Source organism: Rutidosis leptorrhynchoides, chromosome 9, assembly GCF_046630445.1.
Source record: "Rutidosis leptorrhynchoides isolate AG116_Rl617_1_P2 chromosome 9, CSIRO_AGI_Rlap_v1, whole genome shotgun sequence".
Taxonomy (NCBI): domain Eukaryota; kingdom Viridiplantae; phylum Streptophyta; class Magnoliopsida; order Asterales; family Asteraceae; genus Rutidosis; species Rutidosis leptorrhynchoides.
The window spans coordinates 344,969,842-344,993,317 of record NC_092341.1 but is presented as its reverse complement, the minus strand read 5'-3'; positions in this window follow the sequence as shown (position 1 = coordinate 344,993,317).

The following is a 23,476-nucleotide window of genomic DNA, read 5'->3' as shown; positions in this document are numbered from 1 at the left end:
AGATTGATATTTACATGATTAAATGTTTCCAACATGTTAAGCAATCAAACTTGTTAAGACTTGATTAATTGAAATATGTTTCATATAGACAATTGACCACCCAAGTTGATCGGTGATTCACGAACGTTAAAACTTGTAAAAACTATATGATGACATATATATGGATATATATATATAGTTAACATGATACTATGATAAGAAAACATATCATAAAGTATATTAACAATGAACTACATATGTAAAAACAAGACTACTAACTTAATGATTTTTAAACGAGACATATATGTAACGATTATCATTGTAAAGACATTTAATGTATATATATCATATTAAGAGATATTCATACATGATAATATCATGATAATATAATAATTTAAAATCTCATTTGATATTATAAACATTGGGTTAACAACATTTAACAAGATCGTTAACCTAAAGGTTTCAAAACAACACTTACATGTAACGACTAACGATGACTTAACGACTCAGTTAAAATGTATATACATGTAGTGTTTTAATATGTATTTATACACTTTTGAAAGACTTCAATACACTTATCAAAATACTTCTACTTAACAAAAATGCTTACAATTACATCCTCGTTCAGTTTCATCAACAATTCTACTCGTATGCACCCGTATTCGTACTCGTACAATACACAGCTTTTAGATGTATGTACTATTGGTATATACACTCCAATGATCAGCTCTTAAAAGCCCATGTGAGTCACCTAACACATGTGGGAACCATCATTTGGCAACTAGCATGAAATATCTCATAAAATTACAAAAATATGAGTAATCATTCATGACTTATTTACATGAAAACAAAATTACATATCCTTTATATCTAATCCATACACCAACGACCAAAAACACCTACAAACACTTTCATTCTTCAATTTTCTTCATCTAATTGATCTCTCTCAAGTTCTATCTTCAAGTTCTAAGTGTTCTTCATAAATTCCAAAAGTTCTAGTTTCATAAAATCAAGAATACTTTCAAGTTTGCTAGCTCACTTCCAATCTTGTAAGGTGATCATCCAACCTCAAGAAATCTTTGTTTCTTACAGTAGGTTATCATTCTAATACAAGGTAATAATCATATTCAAACTTTGGTTCAATTTCTATAACTATAACAATCTTATTTCAAGTGATGATCTTACTTGAACTTGTTTTCGTGTCATGATTCTGCTTCAAGAACTTCGAGCCATCCAAGGATCCATTGAAGCTAGATCCATTTTTCTCTTTTCCAGTAGGTTTATCCAAGGAAATTAAGGTAGTAATGATGTTCATAACATTATTCGATTCATACATATAAAGCTATCTTATTCGAAGGTTTAAACTTGTAATCACTAGAACATAGTTTAGTTAATTCTAAACTTGTTCGCAAACAAAAGTTAATCCTTCTAACTTGACTTTTAAAATCAACTAAACACATGTTCTATATCTATATGATATGCTAACTTAATGATTTAAAACCTGGAAACACGAAAAACACCGTAAAACCGGATTTACGCCGTCGTAGTAACACCGCGGGCTGTTTTGGGTTAGTTAATTAAAAACTATGATAAACTTTGATTTAAAAGTTGTTATTCTGAGAAAATTATTTTTATTATGAACATGAAACTATATCCAAAAATTATGGTTAAACTCAAAGTGGAAGTATGTTTTCTAAAATGGTCATCTAGACGTCGTTCTTTCGACTGAAATGACTACCTTTACAAAAACGACTTGTAACTTATTTTTCCGACTATAAACCTATACTTTTTCTGTTTAGATTCATAAAATAGAGTTCAATATGAAACCATAGCAATTTTATTCACTCAAAACGGATTTAAAATGAAGAAGTTATGGGTAAAACAAGATTGGATAATTTTTCTCATTTTAGCTACGTGAAAATTGGTAACAAATCTATTCCAACCATAACTTAATCAACTTGTATTGTATATTATGTAATCTTGAGATACCATAGACACGTATACAATGTTTCGACCTATCATGTCGACACATCTATATATATTTCGGAACAACCATAGACACTCTATATGTGAATGTTGGAGTTAGCTATACAGGGTTGAGGTTGATTCCAAAATATATATAGTTTGAGTTGTGATCAATACTGAGATACGTATACACTGGGTCGTGGATTGATTCAAGATAATATTTATCGATTTATTTCTGTACATCTAACTGTGGACAACTAGTTATAGGTTACTAACGAGGACAGCTGACTTAATAAACTTAAAACATCAAAATATATTAAAAGTGTTGTAAATATATTTTGAACATACTTTAATATATATGTATATATTGTTATAGGTTCGTGAATCAACAGTGGCCAAGTCTTACTTCCCGACGAAGTAAAAATCTGTGAAAGTGAGTTATAGTCCCACTTTTAAAATCTAATATTTTTGGGATGAGAATACATGCAGGTTTTATAAATGATTTACAAAATAGACACAAGTACGTGAAACTACATTCTATGGTTGAATTATCGAAATCGAATATGCCCCTTTTTATTAAGTCTGGTAATCTAAGAATTAGGGAACAGACACCCTAATTGACGCGAATCCTAAAGATAGATCTATTGGGCCTAACAAACCCCATCCAAAGTACCGGATGCTTTAGTACTTCGAAATTTATATCATATCCGAAGGGTGTCCCGGAATGATGGGGATATTCTTATATATGCATCTTGTTATTGTCGGTTACCAGGTGTTCACCATATGAATGATTTTTATCTCTATGTATGGGATGTGTATTGAAATATGAAATCTTGTGATCTATTGTTACGATTTGATATATATAGGTTAAACCTATAACTCACCAACATTTTTGTTGACGTTTAAAGCATGTTTATTCTCAGGTGAATATTAAGAGCTTCCGCTGTTGCATACTAAAATAAGGACAAGATTTGGAGTCCATGTTTGTATGATATTGTGTAAAAACTGCATTCAAGAAACTGATTTCGATGTAACATATTTGTATTGTAAACCATTATGTAATGGTCGTGTGTAAACAGGATATTTTAGATTATCATTATTTGATAATCTACGTAAAGCTTTTTAAACCTTTATTTATGAAATAAAGGTTATGGTTTGTTTTAAAAATGAATGCAGTCTTTGAAAAACGTCTCATATAGAGGTCAAAACCTCGCAACGAAATCAATTAATATGGAACGTTTTTAATCAATAAGAACGGGACATTTCAATTAGACTATAGGCTATTAATGGGCTTTATATTAATTAAATAATACCTCGTTAATTTAATATATAAACTTATAATTTGACGTATTTATATATAACCACATACGCTTAACTGGGTATGGTGGACGGGATATCTATAAATACCAATAATTGTTCATTTTACCGGACACGGAACTGGATTAATAGTTAATAGACTTGTTGAAACAGGGGTGGATTACATTCAAGGGTAATTGGTGTAATTGTTAACAAAGTAGTAAAACCTTGGTTTACACGCAGTCGATAACCTGGTGTATTCATTAAACAAAGTATTAAGACCTTGTTACAATTCGAATCCTCAATTAGTTGGAATATTTAACTTCGGGAATAAGAATAATTTGACGAAGACTTTCGCACTTTATATTTATGACTGATGGGCTATTATGGACAAATCCGTATGGACATATCGAATAATCCAGGACAAAGGACAATTAACCCATGGGAATAAACTAAAATCAACACGTCAAACATCATGATTATGGAAGTTTAAATAAGCATAATTCTTTTATTTCATATTTAATTACACTTTTAATTATCGCACTTTTATTTATTGTCATTGTATTTAATTGCACTTTTAATTATCGTACTCTTTAATTATCGCAATTTTATTTTATCGCACTTTTATTTATCGCAATTTCATTACCGTTATTTACTTTACGCTTTAAATTAAGTTATATTTATTTTTAATATTTTATATTAGGTTTTAACTGCGACTAAAGTTTTAAAAATTGACAAACCGGTCATTAAACGTTAAAAACCCCCTTTTATAATAATAATACTACTTATATATATTTTTGTATTTTTATAAGTTAAAACTAATATAGAGTTAAGCTTGTTTAATTTTCCCTGTGGAACGAACCGGACTTACTAAAAACTACACTACTGTACAATTAGGTACATTGCCTATAAGTGTTGTAGCAAGGTTTAGGTATATCCATTCTATAAATAAATAAATATCTTGTGTAAAATTGTATCGTATTTAATAGTATTTTGTTGTAAAAATAATATTATTTCCTAGTACACCTCGCACACATCAGCAGCCCATTCTCACAATTGGCATCAAGAGATGGAGTTCTCTAGATCATCAACGGTTGTTAATGTCGAAACCAACGATGAAATCGCCGCATTAAAAGTTCAATTGGCAAATCAAGCAAGGCAAATTGAGAAGGTAACCAAAGAAATGCACGCTATCAGGGTAGGGTGTGAATTGTGCCAAGGTCCCCATCTCACTCGAGAATGCGACCAAACGATAATGGAAGAGCAAGCAAATTTTTTAGGTTACTTGCGTAAAGGTGAAATGAATTTTGAAGACTTTTCGGCGGTTGAAGCAATGAACCGGAAATATCCTCCTGTCAACAGTTTAGAAGATCTTTTGAGAGATTTTATGGTTAAGCACGAGCAAAATGCGAAACTTCAAACTCAGCAAATTCGAAATCAACAAGCTACGATTCAGAATTTAGAAAGGGATGTTGGAAGGATCTCACAGTTACTAGCAGAGAGACCACCTGGTGCTCTCCCCTCAAATACTCAATTGAATCCCAGTAACAATCAAACAAGGAATGAGCATGTAAATGCTATAACTACCAGAAGTGGTTTAACCACTAATCCGGAGACCCATAAGTCCCCGGAAGTTCCTTTGTCTCCTTCTTTTTTGCAGGTACCTGTTGATGTAGATGAGCATGTTGAAAAAGAACAAGAGAAAGATGATCCACCAGTAATCATATCGAAGGAAAGTGAAGAACCACCAGTGAAGGTGTACAAGGCACCTATTCCATACCCAAAAGCATTGAAGAAAGACAGACTCGCGAGTCAATATCAGAAATTTGCGGATATGATCAAGCAAATCAGCATTAACATGCCACTCGCGGAGGTTCTTAAGGGTATGCCCCATTACGGGAAGTTTTTGAAAGATCTCATATCCTCGAAGGATAAATACCACGAAGTTTCTGCCACATTCCTCCATGAGGAGTGTTCGGCCATCTTGAAAAAGCAAAATGTACCTCCAAAATTGGGAGATCTGGGTAGTTTTATCATCCGATGTATGATGGGTGATTCGGTAGTGTACGATGCACTAGCCGACCTAGATGCAAGTGTTAACCTAATGCCTTACTCGTTATATTTGAAACTTGACTTAAAAGACTTGAAACCAACCCGGATGGGTATTTGATTAGCAAATCAATCATTTGATACTCCCATAGGTATAGCCGAGGATATTCTTGTAAAAGTTGGCTCACTTATCTTTCCCGTCGACTTTGTTATTCTAGAAATGCAAGAGGACACAAAAGTTCCTATCATTTTAGGATGTCCTTTCCTTAACACCGCAGATGCTATCATTAATGTCCAAAAAGAAAAATTAAGTCTAGGTGTGGGAAACGAGAGAATAATTTGTCATATTGACAAAGCCATGAAAAGACCCACTTACACCGATGACTCTTGTTTTCAAATTGATGTTATAAATCTTTGTGTTGAGGACGAATTGAAGGAGCTACTTGAAATCGATACCTCGGGGTTTGCCCCGGTAAGTGAAAGTGAACACTTCAATATTGATGAGGATTTTGATGAGTTGATGAAGGTGGCCACGGATGATGAGACCATAGAAGAAGAAATTCCCAAGGAAGAGGAATCATTTGAAGATATCAGAAATAAAGATAGATTCCGAATAAAGAATTCCTTGGAAGAACCACCCGTACTAGAGCTTAAGGAGCTACCCAAACACTTGGAATATGCTTATCTCGAAGGTACATCTCAATTACCGGTAATTATTGCTTCACATCTTTCCGGTAACGAGAAGGATAGGTTAATCTCTGTTTTGAAAACCCATAAAAAGGCTATAGCTTGGAAAACGACCGACATTCCAGGGATAAACCCGTCTTATTGTACACATAAAATTCTCCTTGAGAATGACTTCAAACCAGTAGTACAAAGACAACGTAGGCTAAATCCCAACATGAAAGAGGTTGTTAAAAAGGAGGTAGTCAAGCTTCTTGACGCTGGGTTAATCTACCCCATCTCCGATAGTCCTTGGGTTAGTTAGGTACAAGTAGTACCCAAAAAGGGGGGTACAACCGTTATTGTAAATGAAAAGGATGAACTCGTTCCAACTAGAACGGTTACCGGCTGGAGAGTCTGTATTGATTACAGATGTCTCAATGATGCCACTAGAAAGGATCATTTCCCGTTGCCTTTTATTGATCAAATGATTGAACGATTAGCGGGGAAAGAATATTATTTCTTTCTAGATGGTTTCTCCGGTTACATCCAAATTCCAATTGATCCCAACGACCAAGAAAAGACCACATTCACTTGTCCTTTCGGGACCTTTGCCTATCGCCGCATGCCATTTGGTTTATGCAATGCACCCGGAACCTTTCAAAGGTGCATGATGGCAATTTTTGATGATATGGTAGAGGATTGTATGGAAGTCTTCATGGATGACTTTTCCGTGTTTGGAGACTCCTTTGAATCGTGTCTTTTTAACCTTGAACGTATGCTTATCCGATGTGAGAAAGCAAACTTGGTCCTAAATTGGGAAAAATGCCACTTCATGGTGAAGGAGGGCATTGTACTTGGTCACAAGATATCTCGTGCGGGAATAGAGGTAGATAAAGCTAAAATTGAAGTTATCTCTAAGCTACCTATACCGACGAATGTCAAGGCCATTAGAAGCTTTCTTGGTCATGCGGGATTCTACAGACGATTTATCAAAGATTTTTCTAAAATCGTCCGCCCAATGATCAAACTTCTTGGAAAGGATGCTCTATTTGACTTCGATTCCAATTGCGAGAATGCATTCTCCATTCTAAAGTCAAAACTCACACAAGCTCCCATTATCGTATCTCCGGATTGGAGTATGCCTTTTGAGTTAATGTGTGACATGAGCGACTATGCCTTAGGTACTGTCTTAGGACAACGACCCGATAATCATTTTCGTCCAATTTATTATGCGAGCAAAATGCTAACGGGAGCTCAAATTAATTATACCACCACGGAAAAGGAGCTCTTGGCGGTTGTATATGCGTTTGATAAATTTTGGTCATATTTGGTGTTGTCCAAAACCATCGTTTACACGGACCATTCGGCCCTTAGGTACTTATTCTCGAAACTAGATGCAAAGCATCATCTCATACGTTGGGTTCTTTTACTTCAAGAATTTGACATTGAGATACGTGACAAGAAAGGAGCCGAGAATCTAGCTGCCGATCATCAATCCCGACTTGAAAACCCTGAATTAGATAAACTCGATGATACAATCATCAAGGACACATTTCCTGACGAATCTCTAATGAGGGTTGACAAAGAATCTGAAATCCCATGGTTTGCCCATTTTGCAAACTATCTTGCTTCAGGCATTCTTCAAAAAGGACTTTCTTATCAACAAAAGAAGAAATTCTTTGCGGATTTGAAGTCCTATTTCTGGGAACACCCCGACCTATTTCATGTTGGTGCGGATCAAATGATTCACCGTTGTGTGTACAGAAAAGAGGCTCAACAAATTCTTGAGCATTGCCATCAAGGGCCCACCGGCGGTCATTTCGGACCAAACCACACCGCAAGAAAAATCCTTGACTCGGGCTTTTATTAGCCCACGATCTTTAAAGATGCCCATAATTTCGTTCGGACGTGTAATGCATGCCAACGAACGGGTAACATCACGAAAAAGGATGAGATGCCTCAAACCGGCATCCAAGTTTGTGAAATCTTTGATATTTGGGGAATCGATTTCATGGGACCATTTCCAAGTTCCCATAAGTGCAAGTACATCCTAGTAGCCGTTGACTATGTATCTAAGTGGGCTAAAGCGAATGCTTTACCTACGAATGATGCTAGGGTGGTGGTGAACTTCTTGAAAAATCTCTTCTCGCGCTTTGCAATCCCAAAGGCGCTCATATCCGATCGAGGAACACATTTTGCCAACAACCTTCTTGAAAAGGTGTTGAAGAAGTGTGGCGTAACTCATCGTTTCCCTACTCCATACCACCTGCAAACGAGTGGTCAAGTGGAGAACATGAATCGTGCCTTAAAACGTATACTTGAGAAGACGGTTGATAACAACCCTAAGATTTGGCAACGCAAGTTAGATGATGCGTTGTAGGCCTTTAGGACTGCTTTTAAAACACCAATCAGTACCACACCATTTAGACTTGTTTATGGTAAAGCGTGCCATCTTCTGGTTGAAGTGGAACATAGAGCATACTGGGCATTGAAGCTTTGTAATTTAGACATGGAAAAGGCTGGTGAAAACTGATTCATGCAAATGCATGAATTGGAAGAATTGAGGTTAGAAGCGTAAGAGAATTCGAGCTCGTATAAGGAGAAAACGAAAAGGTGGCATGATGCCCGATTGAAAGAATTGAAAGAGTTTAAAACCGGTGATAAGGTTTTGGTTTTTAACTCACGGTTTAAATTTTCTCCCGGAAAGTTGAAGTCCCAATAGACGGGACCTTATTTGGTGAAACAAGCATTTCCATCGGGATATGTTGAGTTGTTTAGAAACAGAAATACTTTTAAAGTGAATGGTCATCGATTAAAACTCTATTTTGATGGATTTGATACCATGGTTCAAGATGACATCACTTTCTCCCCCAATGCTAATTAACTTGGGAAGGAGTCGCGTGAACGACTCGCTAATAAACTTCACAAATTGTAAATAGTTCCTTTCATGTGTTCGTTTCTTAGGATTGATTGTTTTGAGTGATTTGAGTGATTTTTCAAACTTTAGTATGAACCAAGTTGTTTAGGGACCTTCCGCAATGTTTAAAACACGAAAAAACGTCAAAAACTGATGAAACGGGGTCAGATGCGCCGCATCTAGGCTGGATGCGCCGCATCTGAACACAAGAAAAATCCTGACAGTTTTTGATGCGCCGATAACTGGTCATGAGCAGCATTTGGGAAACCAGATGCACCGCATCTGCTTCAGATGCGCCGCATCTGAGCCAGATGCGCCGCATCTGCTCCAGATACGCCGCATCTGTGTCTGAATGTGGGAGTCTGCCTATTTTTTTTGCACAAATACGGGATTTTATCAATTTTACTCATTTTTTCACCTACAACTCCGAACTTCATCTCATTTTCTCTCAAGGATTCCATCTCTAAACACTAAATCAACCGATTAAACCCATCTTTGAGCATCTAATCTGTCTATCAACATGAGAAAGGTAAGATTAATCTTCATTTCTTCATGGTTCTTGTGTTCTTCATTCTCAAATTCGGATTTAGCTTGTTCTAAGTGTGGGGATGTTTAAATCTTCATGTTTTGGTCATTATATGCTTGTATTGTTGTTACTAATCCTTATTCATGTGATGACCCGGGAATTTCCGACTAAATTTAAACTTAATCTTGATATGATTTCGACACGATAAGCAAAGTCACTTTAGTTGAATCTCAAAATGTTTTGAACTGTTTCATATATTCAATTGACCTTCAACTGCTCTCGACGATTCACGACAATTAATTGTAAATAGATTGTGTGTATGTATATATAAATAATAATTTGAAATATAATTTGTAATATTATATGTTGTTGTTATTAAAAATTAATAAAATAAAAATAGGATATTATAATAATTATTATTTAAAATATATCTCTATATATAAATAAATTATATTAAAAATTAAATATTAAATGATTTTAATACCCGTTTGATGTTTCGATTGATATTAAGCAAGTTAAATTCAAACTTATGTAATTTTAAAAAAAGAACGGTGATACGAAAATGAGTTCTATAAATTTTAGGCTTATTAAAAATGTATTTAGGAACTATTTGTTAAGTTTTAACATTTTTATATTTTACCCAGAATTGAGAGGGACACTTGATGTAATTTTTATTTAACAAATTAAGGATTGAATTTTATACCATAATGACCAAAATAAATAAATATAGTTAATCTAAAAATTTGGAATTTTTCCGAAGACTTTTATTCGTCACCGATTTTCCAACGGGGTACGAAATCCAATCCTTAAAAACCATCGGCATATATAAACAAATTAAGATTTCTGTCAATTTAATAGAACACGTTTTTTTTATATTATTATTATAATTATTATAATTATATTATTAATATTATTATATTAGTAGTGGGATGGAATCACACAAAGATAATTGAATTAATATTACTGTGTTTTCTCGATTACTATTCTACACATCTCTTTCCACTATCCACTAAGAATATATATAGATAATATATACATGTATTACTAACACTCTTCTTTCTTGTGACCACAAAACCCATCACCATTTTCTCCATCACTACATTTGCTCTCTGTCTCGGTTCTATTCTCGATTCGAATAATCACGAAACCAGACGCTTACTACTACTAAGGTTCACTCATGTTTCTATTCTTTTACTCATTATCTAACTTGTATAAATATACATATAGAGCATATACATATGGATATGAAACCAAACACTCTTATCATTTTCATTCACCATATCACCACCGTGCCACTTATGATCTTCTGTTTTTATTTGAGTAGTCGAGAAGTACCAAGAACAATCACCGAGTCTGTCACCTTCTTTTTCTTCTTCTTCGTGGATCATTAAACCGCCACTACTCACCACTTTTCTCTTCCAAAACCGCCATCACTTTCTATACCAGGTTACCACCTTTCGTCATTATTTTCCTTTTGCTTCTTGTTGTTAAACACAACCACCGATATATACTCACTAGCTTCATGTTATAAAAAAAAAATGTTTTGTTGGCCGACCAAAAGGGATTACTTAAAGGGAGGTCCATTATTATTATTTTTTTTTTAATCATGTTAGCCACATATCCTTGAATACTTAATTCCACAATTCATCAACTCCTTTGGAATTAAACTAATGAATCCAATGTTTTGATATCCAATAATACGCATGTTCCTGTCACCATATATGTTTTTTTTTTAAATTGCCCAACAGATATGATGTAACAAAAAGGAACGTTCGATATGCTGTTTCTATTTCCCATATCCACAAAAACCTAACCCCACCTTTACATCTAGTCGATACCTACTCCACTCAATCGATACCCTACAGCCCCACCTTTACATCTAATCGATAACCTATATCAATGCTTTTAAACTGCTTTATACCAATTGAATTCAAACACCACTCAAAAGCCGGGTCTACTAATATTGGCATGATATTCAAGTGGAGACCCAAATTGTCGTTATGGGTTTTCTTCTTTTTACCGAAAAGTTGTTAACATGATATCATGAGATGATGATAATAATGCTACGAACATGAGATGAACTAGAAGAATATCGATAATTACAATCAAAATGTGTTGGTGATTATCATGTTAATATTATTAACGATGATGATAGAGGAAGATTGGGTAAGGTTCGATATGATTTAGGATTATGATCATGAATATATATGAGGATATGATAAATGATAATGATAAGTATAGAATAGGATAATGATGATGTGATGATGCAAAAACATGATGATATTGTCGTTGCTGCTATACCCTATATTTTTTTTTTTACTCGATTAATTAAAACCAAAACAGATTCGGTTGTGTGCAAAGTTCATTTGGGCCGAGATCCTTATTTGTTGTTGGGCCAAAGTTAGGCTGTTGGGCCAAAAATATGGGAATAAAGAAAGATTATGAGATGATGATGTGCAGTTAGCATATAACGATGGCAATGGTAAATTAGGACATTATTGATAATATAGATATGGTGATGATGTTAAAGATACATGATATATCAATGATAGTGATAATCATACTAATGAGTTTGAAGATGAGTTTTAGCGATAACATAAGATAAATGATTAAGGATGAAGAAGAATACTGTGATATGTTAGTTAAAAGAATTAAATCCGTGATTTAAAATAGAAAATAAATAGTAGAGCGAAGGTTGGGCATGTGGTCGTTGAATGAGAGGTCTCGGGTTTGAGCCCGGGCAAGAGCATTTTATTTTTGGAGCTTTTATTGTGAGGTAGTCTTAATTTTTTTTTATTATCATTATTATTATTATTTTTGGTAATATTATTATTATTATTATTATCAATATTATCATTAACTAGTAAGGTTAGTATAAAAAAAAAATTAATATACTTGCTACTAAAAGTATCAGTTCTTTAAATCTATATTTTTTCTTAAAACTAATATTAATAATGTCATTTATTCGTAGTATGAAAATTATTATTATCATCATAATTATATTAGAGTTATTATAACTAGTATTTGTAAACAAAAAGAGAAATTATATAAAAATATATTTAACATCCATAATTTAGATATATTAATATTTTCAATTATCCAAAATATACAAAATGAATATATAATAAAATATATAAGTTATTAATATAAAAATTATATCATAAATAATAATATATATATTTATTCGATTACGATTATATATATTAATGAATACACAAATGGTATAGGTTCGTGAATCCGAGGCCAACCCTGCATTGTTCAATATCGTCATATGTATTTTTACTACAAAATACATTTGGTGAGTTCATTTGCTCCCTTTTACTCTTTATATTTTTGGGCTGAGAATACATCCACTGTTTTAAAGACTGTTTTACAATATTTATATGCGTGAGTTTCATTTGCCCTTTTTTTCTTTTTACGTTTTTGGGCTGAGAATACATGCAAATGCTTTATTAACTGTTTTACAATATTTTGATGCGTGAGTTTCATTCGCCCTTTTTACTCTTTACATTTTTGGCCTGAGAATACATGCAAATGCTTTATTAACTGTTTTACAATATTTATATGTGTGAGTTTCATTAATCCCTTTTTAAATGCTTTCACAATATATATTTTTGGGACTGAGAATACATGCGCTGTTTTTATAACTGTTTTACGAAATAGACACAAGTAATTGAAACTACATTATATGGTTGAATAATCGAAATCGAATATGCCCCTTTTTATTAAGTCTGGTAATCTAAGAATTAGGGAACAGACACCCTAATTGACGCGAACTCTAAAGATAGATCTATCGGGCACAACAAGCCCCATCCAAAGTACCGGATGCTTTAGTAATTCGAAAGTTATATCATGTCCGAAGGAGGATCCCGGAATGATGGGGATATTCTTATATGCATATTGTGAATGTCGGTTACCAGGTGTTCAATCCATATGAATGATATTTTTGTCTCTATGCATGGGACGTATGTTTATGAGAAATGGAAATATTAAATCTTGTGGTCTATTAAAATGATAGAAATGATTATCTATGTTAAACTAATGAACTCACCAACCTTTTGGTTGACACTTTAAAGCATGTTTATTCTCAGGTATGAAAGAAATCTTCCGCTGTGCATTTGCTCAATTAGAGATATTACTTGGAGTCATTCATGACATATTTCAAAAGACGTTGCATTCGAGTCATCGAGTTCATCAAGATCATTATTAAGTCAATTATAGTTAGATGTATTATGAAATGATATGCATGTCGTCAATTTTCAATGAAATGAAAGTTTGTATTTTCAAAAAGGAATGCAATGTTTGTAAAATGTATCATATAGAGGTCAAGTACCTCGCAATGTAATCAACTATTGTGAATCGTTTATAATCGATGTGGACTTTGTCCGGATGGATTAGGACGGGTCGCTTCAGTTGGTATCAGAGCAGAGGTCTTAGCGAACCAGGTCTGCATTAGTGTGTCTAACTGATAAGTCGTTAGGATGCATTAGTAAGTCTGGACTTCGACCGTGTCTGCATGTCAAAAAGTTTTCCTTATCATTTTGTGTCGAAAATTATCTGCTTATCATTCTTAGTCTAGACACGTCTTGCTGCGTTGACTGCAAGAATAGTGTATAGACAAAATTCATATCTTAGCGTATCTGTTACTGTAGACCTTGCCTGATATCTCTCGTAAATTTCTCCTTAATTTAAGGGATCCTGGTACTATATATATCTATGCAAATTATGCACTGAGAATACCATCCAACTATAAATTGCTGTCACTAAACTTTTCATACCAAAAATCTTTCCTGAGATCGCGTAAGATGGCCTCTACGAATCAACCATGTTCCTCTGACTCCGAAGACAGCGTGACAGGAGCACACCAACCAATCAACTACCGTGATTACTGGAGAAAATGGGGGTGGGTTCGCGACATACTCACCCTATGGAGAAGGGAAGAAGGTACTCCATATCATGAATCGAATCTACCACCTAACCTTGGAGTACTTGACCCGCTCACCGGCGAACCCGTTCGCAACACCGTTTATACCCTATTTGCAAGAATTTTTCGTCTTGAATCTACCATTAACGGAACTAGAGAAGATATCCGACCACTACCTCACACTGATAATCAACCAGGGTTAGTAGAAGAAGTTAGAGAACTCCGAGCTCGAGTATTAACTTTAGAGAGCACGATATACAATTTGCAAGCACCAGCTGTATCACCAACACCGGTACCATCACCAGCCTCAGCACCAATGGGACCAGTACAACCAACAACTCAAGTTTCAACAATCCATGCCTCAACATCTCATTCTGTACCTCGAGTATAATCATCGTTCTACGAATCGTTCTACATCCTTTATCTTCGTTCGACATGGCGATTAGGTAATCTCTAATGTTTTAGAGAATATATATTCTTATTCTAACGGTAAATCAAATGAGTTTAATATCATATTGACTCATTAAATCCATAATTACGTCTGAAGAAAATATATATGTATATATGTTTTCATAAAGATTGTAATTAAAATTTTTATTGTACAAACTGTTAATGGTGAAAATATTTTAACGGGTAGGTAATACCCGAGGAATATTTAGATTTCGCATTAATAAGTTACACTGTACATTCTTCGAATCTGATTCAACAGTCATTTACTATCCTACTTGCAACCACAGCTATACGAATCCGTTCATCACAGAATAATCATTTTCATTCAATTTCATATTTGGATTTTGACCTATCAGAATCCGACAAGTGGCATAATGAAGAAAATATTGGACAAAATAAAATTTGTTAGAAACAAACAAATTAACTATGAGAAATTTTGTTAAGAATCCACGCTAACAAAATCCTAGCTAACTGATTACATTTTATTTATCGCAATTTATTTTATCGCAATTTACATTCTGGCAATTTTATTTATCGTCATTAAATTTCTGTTATTTACTTTACGCACTTTATTTATCGTTATTTAATTTTCTGTTATATATTTTACGCACTTTAAATATCGGGACACGTATACAAGGTTTTGACATATCATATCGACGCATCTATATATATTATTTGGAATCACCATAGACACTCTATATGCAGTAATGATCGAGTTCTCTATACAGGGTTGAGGTTGATTCTACAATAATATATATAGTTTGAGTTGTGATCGAGTCTGAGACGTATACGGGTCACGACACGTATTAATTAATACGAATATTATATATTAAACTATATATGAATTATTGGACTGTCAACTGTGGACTATCGACTGTGGACTAATAACATTGGACAATTAAAATGAATTAAAATATTGATTATAACATATGAAACTAAACAATTCTTCAAGTTGCCACTTGATTTCGTCTTAAACAACATTTGTATCTTCACGATTACATTCTGCGTTCAAACCTTTCATGATTCTTGAAAACACCTCAATCGAGAGGATGAACCAACCGCACTTCATTTACGGAAGAAAAGATTGATGCATATAGTAATGCACTTGAAAGACTCTCGGAAACTGAGTAAACGTTCAATACATAACTGTGCTAATTTCTTTAGTGTTATTATTACCCAAAATAACTTTGCAGTTCTTCTTCAAAATAGCCAAATTTTGTCACAGCTCCAGCAAGACAACTTCGACTTTTCGTACGAAACAACCTTATTATAACGTTGATATATACGCGTGCTCTTTTATTGTTACCAGGGAACCTTTCATATTCCACCATATTACCATCAGCATTTAATCATCTAAAAACATAATTTTCCTGAAACCACCTCGGATTAATAGCCGATGATTCAGATATCATTGCATTAAATGCAGAAGAAACAGAATAATGGTAGATGGTCTAAACGGCCAAAAGTTTGATGATAAAGAAAGGAGTGTTAGGAACGCTCGAAATTGGGTATTGAAAAACAGATTGAGCTACCCATGAAGGAGACCAAGGACAAATACAAGGACCAAACCCTATATTCAAAGGATTCAGGTAATTCTGGATCCGTTGAAATCTTTAGAGAATATCTTGCTCCGGAGTCATGTTAAAATCTTGCGGAAAATCTTTCTCCATCAACCATCGAACTTAGAAATTCCAAAATATCATCATCAATATCTTCGATATTTCTGAGGATATTTTCATAAATATTCTCGTCCGAAATTATATACCTCTTCGTGCTTCCTGTGTGTCATTATATTGGAAACATTCAATAGAAAAAATTTAGTACCGAAAAGCAGATTATGCGAAACTATGAAGAAAGCCGTGGAAAAATCACAAAGAATAAGTTTGACTTCAAAGAATCCAAATGATTCAATGTCTGCTAAAGTCTTTAGTGAATATCATGCTCCTTACTCTAAACCCTTGCGGACAATAGTTTCTACCATCCTCTGATCTTAGATATTCCGAGATATTATCGTATCTTTCATTATAAATATCCTTGATATTTCTGAATATATTTTCATAACTTTTCTTATCTGAAATCATTAATCTCTTCGTGCTATCAGTGTTGCATCATATAGAAACTGTTAGTTTCTATATTCTGTAAACTTTCGAATTTAAAATATGAATGTTTTTGAAGTAGTGTTGGGAACTGATGCATGAGTTAGTATAATATAATGACACTTGATCAACGTGATTATATTACAGTAAGTCATGCTGAGTTTCTAAATGGAATGTGATGATTCACAGATTACAACGTCATCATGTGCTATGTTACACGACTCTTACGTTCTGTCTAATTTATAAACATATCAAGAACATATTTTTCTTGATAGTTCTATTCTTAGAGATTCTGGTAATTTGATAAATCAAATCGTGCTATTACAATTTCTTTCTTAGAAAATTAACTATGTTCATTCCAAATTTCATATCTACAAATTCTGGGCCATTATTCGCTTGATTTGAAGCCGGGAAGAGAAAACAAGAGCATGGAGCTCCGAAATATAAAAAGAAATATAAAGCTAAAAAAATATATATACAGAAATTACAAACCGTGTATATCAATGTTTATTGCAACATAAAGACACGGGAGAATTAAAAACACTATAACCCCAAGGGCGAAGTAGAAGATAACAGATTCCTCCAGTGGAAGTTAGAAAAGGAGAATGATTGTGGCGATAGTCAGGATAAGGACAAGGATCAGAACTGGATTAAGCATTTTCACAATCTTTTGAATTTGGGAATTGAGTATAGTAATGGTAAAGGTAATGAAACGGAAGAAGTTAATTTATAGTGAATTATCTGATAAAGAAATCAAGGCAGATCTCCGTATTTAATTATAGAAATCATAATTTCCTTATTCGCCGAAGAATCAAATCTTTTAGATTTCGAAGATTTTCTTTAAATCCCTTGAATTCCGGAATTCAACTAAGACAACGTCAAAAGTTAAGATGCACCTTATTTTCTAAAATCGTGACTACGTCACCAGACAAAACGAATCTGCATTTATTCATTTCACTCTTTTGTGATAGCTTCATTCGTACTCTTCACATAAACGATATATTTTATCCATATTACTCACTGATGATAAAAAAAAAAAAAAAAAAAAAAAAAAAAAAAAAAAAAAACTCTAATTTCTAGCTCATATGCGTCATGAAAACATGTTTATTGTTAACCATGACCATCTCAATCAAATTTCGGGACGAAATTTCTTTAACGGGTAGGTACTGTGATGACCCGGGAATTTCCGACTAAATTTAAACTTAATCTTGATATGATTTCGACACGATAAGCAAAGTCACTTTAGTTGAATCTCAAAATGTTTTGAACTGTTTCATATATTCAATTGACCTTCAACTGCTCTCGACGATTCACGACAATTAATTGTAAATAGATTGTGTGTATGTATATATAAATAATAATTTGAAATATAATTTGTAATATTATATGTTGTTGTTATTAAAAATTAATAAAATAAAAATAGGATATTATAATAATTATTATTTAAAATATATCTCTATATATAAATAAATTATATTAAAAATTAAATATTAAATGATTTTAATACCCGTTTGATGTTTCGATTGATATTAAGCAAGTTAAATTCAAACTTATGTAATTTTAAAAAAAGAACGGTGATACGAAAATGAGTTCTATAAATTTTAGGCTTATTAAAAATGTATTTAGGAACTATTTGTTAAGTTTTAACATTTTTATATTTTACCCAGAATTGAGAGGGACACTTGATGTAATTTTTATTTAACAAATTAAGGATTGAATTTTATACCATAATGACCAAAATAAATAAATATAGTTAATCTAAAAATTTGGAATTTTTCCGAAGACTTTTATTCGTCACCGATTTTCCAACGGGGTACGAAATCCAATCCTTAAAAACCATCGGCATATATAAACAAATTAAGATTTCTGTCAATTTAATAGAACACGTTTTTTTTATATTATTATTATAATTATTATAATTATATTATTAATATTATTATATTAGTAGTGGGATGGAATCACACAAAGATAATTGAATTAATATTACTGTGTTTTCTCGATTACTATTCTACACATCTCTTTCCACTATCCACTAAGAATATATATAGATAATATATACATGTATTACTAACACTCTTCTTTCTTGTGACCACAAAACCCATCACCATTTTCTCCATCACTACATTTGCTCTCTGTCTCGGTTCTATTCTCGATTCGAATAATCACGAAACCAGACGCTTACTACTACTAAGGTTCACTCATGTTTCTATTCTTTTACTCATTATCTAACTTGTATAAATATACATATAGAGCATATACATATGGATATGAAACCAAACACTCTTATCATTTTCATTCACCATATCACCACCGTGCCACTTATGATCTTCTGTTTTTATTTGAGTAGTCGAGAAGTACCAAGAACAATCACCGAGTCTGTCACCTTCTTTTTCTTCTTCTTCGTGGATCATTAAACCGCCACTACTCACCACTTTTCTCTTCCAAAACCGCCATCACTTTCTATACCAGGTTACCACCTTTCGTCATTATTTTCCTTTTGCTTCTTGTTGTTAAACACAACCACCGATATATACTCACTAGCTTCATGTTATAAAAAAAAAATGTTTTGTTGGCCGACCAAAAGGGATTACTTAAAGGGAGGTCCATTATTATTATTTTTTTTTTAATCATGTTAGCCACATATCCTTGAATACTTAATTCCACAATTCATCAACTCCTTTGGAATTAAACTAATGAATCCAATGTTTTGATATCCAATAATACGCATGTTCCTGTCACCATATATGTTTTTTTTTTAAATTGCCCAACAGATATGATGTAACAAAAAGGAACGTTCGATATGCTGTTTCTATTTCCCATATCCACAAAAACCTAACCCCACCTTTACATCTAGTCGATACCTACTCCACTCAATCGATACCCTACAGCCCCACCTTTACATCTAATCGATAACCTATATCAATGCTTTTAAACTGCTTTATACCAATTGAATTCAAACACCACTCAAAAGCCGGGTCTACTAATATTGGCATGATATTCAAGTGGAGACCCAAATTGTCGTTATGGGTTTTCTTCTTTTTACCGAAAAGTTGTTAACATGATATCATGAGATGATGATAATAATGCTACGAACATGAGATGAACTAGAAGAATATCGATAATTACAATCAAAATGTGTTGGTGATTATCATGTTAATATTATTAACGATGATGATAGAGGAAGATTGGGTAAGGTTCGATATGATTTAGGATTATGATCATGAATATATATGAGGATATGATAAATGATAATGATAAGTATAGAATAGGATAATGATGATGTGATGATGCAAAAACATGATGATATTGTCGTTGCTGCTATACCCTATATTTTTTTTTTTACTCGATTAATTAAAACCAAAACAGATTCGGTTGTGTGCAAAGTTCATTTGGGCCGAGATCCTTATTTGTTGTTGGGCCAAAGTTAGGCTGTTGGGCCAAAAATATGGGAATAAAGAAAGATTATGAGATGATGATGTGCAGTTAGCATATAACGATGGCAATGGTAAATTAGGACATTATTGATAATATAGATATGGTGATGATGTTAAAGATACATGATATATCAATGATAGTGATAATCATACTAATGAGTTTGAAGATGAGTTTTAGCGATAACATAAGATAAATGATTAAGGATGAAGAAGAATACTGTGATATGTTAGTTAAAAGAATTAAATCCGTGATTTAAAATAGAAAATAAATAGTAGAGCGAAGGTTGGGCATGTGGTCGTTGAATGAGAGGTCTCGGGTTTGAGCCCGGGCAAGAGCATTTTATTTTTGGAGCTTTTATTGTGAGGTAGTCTTAATTTTTTTTTATTATCATTATTATTATTATTTTTGGTAATATTATTATTATTATTATTATCAATATTATCATTAACTAGTAAGGTTAGTATAAAAAAAAAATTAATATACTTGCTACTAAAAGTATCAGTTCTTTAAATCTATATTTTTTCTTAAAACTAATATTAATAATGTCATTTATTCGTAGTATGAAAATTATTATTATCATCATAATTATATTAGAGTTATTATAACTAGTATTTGTAAACAAAAAGAGAAATTATATAAAAATATATTTAACATCCATAATTTAGATATATTAATATTTTCAATTATCCAAAATATACAAAATGAATATATAATAAAATATATAAGTTATTAATATAAAAATTATATCATAAATAATAATATATATATTTATTCGATTACGATTATATATATTAATGAATACACAAATGGTATAGGTTCGTGAATCCGAGGCCAACCCTGCATTGTTCAATATCGTCATATGTATTTTTACTACAAAATACATTTGGTGAGTTCATTTGCTCCCTTTTACTCTTTATATTTTTGGGCTGAGAATACATCCACTGTTTTAAAGACTGTTTTACAATATTTATATGCGTGAGTTTCATTTGCCCTTTTTTCTTTTTACGTTTTTGGGCTGAGAATACATGCAAATGCTTTATTAACTGTTTTACAATATTTTGATGCGTGAGTTTCATTCGCCCTTTTTACTCTTTACATTTTTGGCCTGAGAATACATGCAAATGCTTTATTAACTGTTTTACAATATTTATATGTGTGAGTTTCATTAATCCCTTTTTAAATGCTTTCACAATATATATTTTTGGGACTGAGAATACATGCGCTGTTTTTATAACTGTTTTACGAAATAGACACAAGTAATTGAAACTACATTATATGGTTGAATAATCGAAATCGAATATGCCCCTTTTTATTAAGTCTGGTAATCTAAGAATTAGGGAACAGACACCCTAATTGACGCGAACTCTAAAGATAGATCTATCGGGCACAACAAGCCCCATCCAAAGTACCGGATGCTTTAGTAATTCGAAAGTTATATCATGTCCGAAGGAGGATCCCGGAATGATGGGGATATTCTTATATGCATATTGTGAATGTCGGTTACCAGGTGTTCAATCCATATGAATGATATTTTTGTCTCTATGCATGGGACGTATGTTTATGAGAAATGGAAATATTAAATCTTGTGGTCTATTAAAATGATAGAAATGATTATCTATGTTAAACTAATGAACTCACCAACCTTTTGGTTGACACTTTAAAGCATGTTTATTCTCAGGTATGAAAGAAATCTTCCGCTGTGCATTTGCTCAATTAGAGATATTACTTGGAGTCATTCATGACATATTTCAAAAGACGTTGCATTCGAGTCATCGAGTTCATCAAGATCATTATTAAGTCAATTATAGTTAGATGTATTATGAAATGATATGCATGTCGTCAATTTTCAATGAAATGAAAGTTTGTATTTTCAAAAAGGAATGCAATGTTTGTAAAATGTATCATATAGAGGTCAAGTACCTCGCAATGTAATCAACTATTGTGAATCGTTTATAATCGATGTGGACTTTGTCCGGATGGATTAGGACGGGTCGCTTCAATTCATGCTCGAATTTCATAATGAATTGCTCAAAAATTTACTTTAGAAATTAGGGTTCTTCATGAATTTGGGGATTTCGAAAGAATGACCATTACTTGTTTAAATTGGGATGTTTTAGAGTTCAATTACTAGTATACGTTAGCAAATCCGCATGAACCTTAGTTGAATTACACGATTACACAAATTATTGAATTTTAGGGTTCTTAAATTGGGGATTTTGACTTTTGTTGACTAGTAAGTGATCTAAGTGGAATTAAAGCAATTCATTGATTATGCTAAACTCATAAATGCCTTAACTTAGTGTTTGTTCGAATTGAAAAGTTTTATTTACGGAAGTTAAGGATTGTATGCTTAGGCTTTTTGATGAAATTGTATACTTGAGTCGACTTTAGTGTCTAAATGTATGATAACCATTGATTGCATATTGTTTGACATGCTTATTGATGAATGCTAATGGTTTCATATACTTGTTTTGGTGAAACTAATTATGCTAGATATGATTGAACTTATAAAGTGATAAAGATTATGAGTCATACTAGTAGATGTTTGTTAAAAATGAGATAAATACATCCATGATAGAATTATGTTTGACATGAGAGTTTGTGTAATGCGTACGATATAACGTGTTCTACATGGTTTTGGCTAGTGCAATATGAAAGATGTTTTGAATAACTTTTATGCTAATCAACTTGGTTTGTTGTTTTGTTTGTTTGGTTTTGTTGTGTTTTTGTAGACTAGAGCATCATCATCAAACCCAAAATCAAAGAAGCAAAAAGCCCCGGCAATTATAGATCAGGAAACAAGTGAGGAATAAAATGTTGTTGAAGAAGAAGAAATGGATATTGACAACCGACAATAAAATGTTCGTGGATTAACCACTCCGGATCCATGGATCAATGCAGTTTTGAGGCATCCGGAACTATCATGAACGAATGAAGGCACTTCTACACAAAGACGTATATCCGGGGAAATATATCGATTGGACACCATTAGAAGAAGTCGGTGAATATCAAAATTTTCGCAACCTTTTTCGAGTATCGTATCAAGGCCATCGAATATATGCATGGGAAAACCTGTTCAGAATGCAAGAAAGAGTGTACCCACTTTTAATCAAAGAATTCGTTGGTTTACTTAGGGTTGATTACACGTCACCAACATCGGGTACCTTTATGAG